Source organism: Callithrix jacchus, chromosome 10 (genome assembly GCF_049354715.1).
Source record: "Callithrix jacchus isolate 240 chromosome 10, calJac240_pri, whole genome shotgun sequence".
Taxonomy (NCBI): domain Eukaryota; kingdom Metazoa; phylum Chordata; class Mammalia; order Primates; family Cebidae; genus Callithrix; species Callithrix jacchus.
Genome location: NC_133511.1, coordinates 48,204,549 through 48,210,548, shown reverse-complemented (window position 1 = coordinate 48,210,548; position 6,000 = coordinate 48,204,549). Strand labels below are relative to the sequence as shown.

General features: G+C 52.4%; 1 protein-coding gene across 8 annotated transcripts in view; it reads left to right on the top strand.

Moving 5' to 3' along the window:
* Positions 1-764: 764 nt before the first annotated feature.
* FAT3 (FAT atypical cadherin 3) overlaps positions 765-6,000 on the top strand; it is a 677,903-nt gene continuing 672,667 nt past the window's right edge. For 4 of the 8 annotated variants that reach the window (XM_078339977.1, XM_078339973.1, XM_078339975.1 and 1 more), the window contains exon 1: positions 1,016-1,096. The gene's annotated coding sequence lies outside the window, so the exon portion shown is untranslated. Of the gene's footprint in view, positions 1,247-6,000 lie in introns of all 8 variants that reach the window. The other 4 variants (XM_078339978.1, XM_035265268.3, XM_054241810.2 and 1 more) reach the window with 3 other exon arrangements.

Sequence of the window (6,000 nt, the reverse complement as noted above, 5' to 3'; positions counted from 1 at the left end):
TTATCAAGCCACAAATCAATCATCCACCCCTTCAGAGTCCTCTCCTCCGTGAAGACAAAAAATGTTTAAAACATATTGAGGGCAGAGAAGGAGTGAAGAGATTGCACCGCTTTAGCTCCTCAGTCTAATTCCCTTTTCCACAAGGTATTCGGATGACCCCAGGATCTCAGTGTTTCCGAAAGTCGTAGGAGCCCTCACTGGGAGGCAAACTTTTAGTCCAGAGGCACAGCATTTGATGATTTAATCTTCACACTACAAACTAGCTTTGGCACGTGAAATAAACCGTGTTAACCTCGATGTGCCTCAGTTTCCTCTCTGTCCCAGGAGAGTAACGCGTTTGCTCTCTTGCACCGGGTTGTGGTGCGGGTGAGACTGAACGCAGAGTGCGAGAGCTCTACCAAGCCAGCACCAAGCTCTCTCCGCGGCAGGGAAGCACGTTGGCGTGATCTCGAGCCCCAGAGGGCTGAGGGAAGACTCGAGCTCTAAAATTAGTCCCGCTTCCAGGCCCGGCGCCGGGAATGCCCTTCAGCTGGCCGCGCCTCCCCCGCCGCCTCCTCCCGCGCGCCCCCTCTCCCGTGCGCCACGCTCTGAGATCGCTAGTCATCCCCGACGCCGAGGCTCCTCTCCCCCTCGCTCGCCCTTTTAGCTCGCGGTTTGGGAGGAGGAGACTGCGAGAGAAAAGCGCGAGGGGGAGAGAGGAGAGGGGCTTGGCCGTGCGTCGGCGTCGGCCTTGATGGGGAGCCCGGAGCAGCCAGGCGGCGAGCAGTAGCGGCGGCGGCTGCAGCTCGGAGCAGACACGAGAGCCGGCGCTCCTCCCGGCAGGCTGCGCTGTGATCCGGGCTGCGGATTGGGATCTCGCAGCCCCGTCCCTCTCCTCCAGCTGCTGTTCTCCTCCCTGCGGCTCCCCTCCTCCGCCTGCGAACCCCCGGCGGCGGCGGCGGCGACGGCGGCGGCTACGGCGGCGGCGGCGGCGGCGGCGGCGTCCCGAGCGCAGAGCGCTTCTGCTCGCGGCCTCAGTCCAGGCTAGCGCGCGGTGGGCACTGCGGTGGCGGCAGCCGGGGGACGGCTCGCCCGGAACAAGAGCGCCGAGCACCGGGTAAGGAAGACCACGGGAGAAGCGCCTTGTAGAGCCGTGGAGGCAAGGGTGCGTGGGGATTTCTAGCGTGGTGATTTGGCTGCCTGGTGCACCGACTGGAGCGCGCCGCGGGAGTACAGCCCCAGCTGCTGAGTGCAAATGGGCTGCGAGGTGGGTTCGGGAGGCGAGAGCCAGCGGAGCGCGTGGGGGAAACTTTTCACCTTGTAAAGTTCCAGCCTCTGCGCAGCTCCAGAGCAGCCGTCGCTGCCGCTGCTAGCTGGAAGGAAAGGTGGCTCGGCCCTGCGGCGGGAGCCGGGAGGTTTACATGGAGAGTTGGCCAAGTTTGGGGCTGAGGATTCGGGGAGGTGTCGAGAGGGGGCTTGCGGATCGGTGCACGCATCCCTGGATCCCAGCCGCTCGCTGCAGGTGGATGAGAAGATTCAGGTGGCGAGCCTGTTTGGCAGCCGGTGCTTTTCGGGCGCAGTGGGGGATGTTCAGATGCTGATGGATGCACTTAGGGCACCCGTAGGTGCAAGTTGCGTTATCGCTAGGAGAGGCGCGGCGCAGAACAGGGACCCCAGGCTCCACTTTCGCTAGGAGGAGGAAAATGTTACCAGTCTGCGGGTCCGTTCCCCACGCCTGACTCGGGCTTGCGGGGCTTGTGGGCAGAGTGAGATGTACTGAACGACGGCGGCGGCGGCTCTTCTACTAGGGTCGACATCCTTTACGGAGTGGTTGGGGGCAGAGACTGTCCCTGCTATCTTGACAAGGAGAGGGAACCGGAATGCTTTGCGAGAGTGCATGATTTTTGGCGGGCGTGTGGGAAGGCTGCTTGTCTTTGAAAAGAAAGCAGCGCGGGTCTGACCGTCCCGGGAGTGTGGAGCTGTCTCCGGGTTGGGGGCGAGAGAACACCAGGGGTACCCGCTCCGTGCTCAGGCACCACTCCCGGGTGGTGCGGGGTAAATCCCCTCCACCAGGCCAGTGTGTGTGCAGGGCCAGGGTAGGGGGCTGAGGGGCGCTGGCTGGGAGGCAGTGGAGGTGGCCTGGACCATCTTGGCGCGGCGCGCGGTGAGCGCAAGGATTCCGCCAGTGGGAGTCGCTGAGCTAAAGTGTATCTGGCCCCCCGGCTTGCGCGCTGGCGAGCCCGGGTATTTTTAGCTGTGCTGTGGTCTCAATTCCCTCCTCCCCTCGCTCGTTGACTTTTGTCGCGTGTGATTTCCGAGATGGTTAAACATTGACCACGATTACGCTTTGCGGAAACCAACTTTTTTTCACTTTCAGCCGTTCTCTTGTGGGCGAGGGCTGTGCTTGGGGCAAGGATGCGGGGGTGGCGGGAGTTTGGCTGCGAGCTAAGAGAGCCGCTTGGTTTGCCCGGGAGGAGAGGAATGGGGACGCTCCTGGAGTGTGGGTGTTCTGGCGGTGACATCCTGAGTCTGCAGCTCACTGGAATAATGGGCTCAAACCAGGAGATGGAGACGGGTCGCCGAAATGGACGTCGGGGGCGGGGAAGCTGCATAGACCCTGCGAGGTCTCGGAGAAGGACTAGGAGAGGCTCCCGGGAGGGAGTGACGCCTGCGGCCCGGAACGTGGGCGGCCGGTGGCTGTAGCCCGCGGAGTCCGGTGTAACGACTTCTAGAGCCTCGGCCCGGAGCTCCAGCTACATCCCACCGCCGCCGCGCGCCCACTGGGACTCCACTGAGGATTTGGGCGAACCTGCTGCAGCAGTGGCGGGAGGAAGAGACGCTGAGACCGCGCTAATGATTGAAGTCGATTCTCTCTCTCTCCCCTCCTCCCGCTCTTCTCCGCCCCCAGACTTCGGCGCGTTTGTTTTCCAAGTTGGATCCCACTTCCATTTACAAGTGTCAGACAAACCCGCGAGAACCTCACCCCGCCCGCCCCGGCCCCAGCCAGACGAGGGAGGGCACGCTGGGGGAGACGGCTAACTGTCTAGGCAGCGCCTGGGGAGGTGCGACGCGCCCACGCCGGGCTTGACCGGTTGGGGTTTTATAAAAGATACACATAAACAGCAACGCGAACCAAACCACTCCTGGCTACTTGTATTCCGCCGCTTTTCTCCTCCTTGCCTCGGACATATTAATTTTCTGGCCCAGACGTTAGTCTTTTCAAAGGCGAGTCCCGGGTAGTGGGAGGAAGGGGCGGGGGAGCAGGCCGACCAGTTCATCACGGTGGATTTGTGCTCCTGGCTTTGTTGCTAGGATTAGATTCTCTGATTGCGCCCAGGCCGAGTTAAAATAAAAGCAGAGAGACAGAGAAGCGGCCAGAAAGACTGCAGCCGACTTTGCCCAGATCCAGGCGGCAAACTCAGGTGGTGGAAAGGCGAAGCCCGCCATCTAGGAATTGAGGACCGAGGTGCCCACATCTCAGTATCAATCAAACGGAGCCCAGATTTCTTCTCCACCAGAAGGCACTGAACTTCTCCTAACGTTTTTTGAATGCTTGAATGATGTTCTGGTGTGACGTGGAGATTTGAATCTGAGAAGGAAAGGAAGGGAGGAGGGGACGGAGGAGAGAAGAGAGATTTGAGAGATTGAGATTCTTCAGAATCCTAGAAATTACACAAAGCCAAGTGCTTCTGCTTTCTTCTTTCTTTTTTTTTTAAGTCCTTATTCCTAAATTGGAGCAGTTGAACAGTGAGGGAATAAGGAACAGACAAGAAAACCAGGACTCCAAGAGACAAAGGGAAAAAAATGCATAATAACTTTAGCACGTTGATGTGCTTTTTATTTAATAGGGTTGGAATGGGGAAAGGTTTATTTTATTCTTAGCATTTTACAAGGATAAAAGTTGTCTGTCAGAATTAAACCTAATGTTGATATTCAGTCATGAATCTCAGATGTTGCCTTTTTTGGAACTTGAACAATGAGTGATGCTGGGCCAGTTTCTGTGCACAGTGCACTGGGATGAGAAAGTTCCCAGAACTGTCCAGTTATAATGTCTTCATATCTGAATCAGAGAATTCCACATGAAAGGCAGCTGGCTCAGAGATCAGAAATCGGTCAGCTGCTGGGCTGGCTCCATCTCTTGTCACTGCAGGATTTTCACAGTCAGTGTTTGTTGACCAGTGACTGGCTCTCAAGCCTTCTAAAAATGTTTCTTTCAAATTTTATTTATTCTGGTCCCTGGTGGAGTAATTTTGGGGATTTTTTAATAGGACCCAGTCTGTCTGTTAACTAGCAATTGTTGTTGTGCTGAGCTACTCAAAAATGAAATGAGTACAATAAGCAGTGGATGCCCACTGAGTTGTATGCTATATGGTTATTTTGCTAGCCCACAGCTTTCTGTAAAGCTCTGGCTCTCCAGGCTGCTCATAGAAGAACATTTTGATGTGTCAGGTTATGTTATCATCGCTGCTTTCTTCATACGATCCTAAATGACCTGCACTAATCTGGCTGATGAATTATGTCAGATAGAAAGAAGGCAATTACCAGGCAGGAGAGGGTATTTAGTCGTTACCAGCAGGTCTGAGAGTGCTCCTGGTGACTGTGAGTTGTTGTGCTGTATTAATGGCTCACAAAGCAAAAAGGACCATTGTGGCTTTACTTTACCGGTTGTGGAGTTTGGGTATGGCATTCCTTCATAGTCCACATCTGTCCAGTTGCCTGGTGGGTTGGGTTTTTCCTCTAGGGCAAGAAGGAAAAGGATAATAAGGAGGGTATTAGATTTTTTCCATTGTGGGGTCATGCCCAGGTTTTTTTCTTTCTGCAGGAGCCTTGAGTAAGGATCATTTGATGGGAGCAGGTGGGCCTGTCCATTTCGATTGATTTCTTTTGATTGCTGAAGAAGGGCTATTGATGAACCACTTCTTTGCTGATTGTGGCAAACATGAGAGTTGGAATGGAAATTTTAAAGAAAGAGATCTAACAGAGTGAAGGATTTGTATTCTACCCAGTTCCTTTCTGCTGATAGCAGAGCCTCTGATACGCATGGTCTTAAAAATATTAAAGGAAGCACAACTTCTGTGTATGTAGTTTTACTTATTGGTGAAATTTTCTGCAATGCTTTTTTGATCTGCAATTGTTGAATAGGTCATTGTCAGCATCTTTCTACCCAAATTGTGAGGATTGGGTCTTTGTTTTATAATATATCCTGACCTCTGTTGACCTCTTGAGGATCACCACAGTGTGACAGTTTCCTCTGGGAAGACTCGGAGATTAAATATCTTTTCTGTGTTTTGATCAATTTAATTCTACAGGCTTCTCAAACTTAACTGAGTTTTCTGTCAGTTGCAGAGTATCTACTCCTTTAATAAGCTTTGTTTACATTGCCTCCCTTTCCTCAAATTTCTAATAATAATTTTCAGGAAAGCTTGCCTTTCCTTGAAAAAGAAATTCAACTTAATGGCACAGACTGAATTTATTGAGAACATATTTGACACTTGTCTAGTGGCTTCAAGCCAGTTTCTGGTCTACCAAAATAGGCTATCAGTTACATGTAATAGTGACAAATGACCCATTCTAGCAGTACTGAATTGGAATGGCATTTTCAGGTTAGTCTTAATTTTAGCGTATTCTAGGACTTAGAATTTTGTTTTTTGTTTTTTTTTCCCATGAAGTGGAAGGGATGAAAATTTGAGAATAGATTTACTGGCATGATGATAGAGAATAAAATGTGGATTTCAGAACTTAATGAATCACACTCTTTACATAAACAAAGTGTTACTTCCCTCACTGAACAGATACATATGAATATGGAAAACCTAGAGGAAGTTTGAGGAGGGTCACAGGATGTCCTTCCTTGAACAGTGCATTATTGAGGGTGTTACCTCCCCTGGACAGAAAAGTCACACTGGGGACCCTGAGAGGAATCCCTGAGAAGATGTTAGTATTTCAACTTTCTGCTCTTTCGGTGTTCCAAGAGTGTGAATTACAGACTCTTTAATAAAGAAAAGTTGTTTCATTAACTCC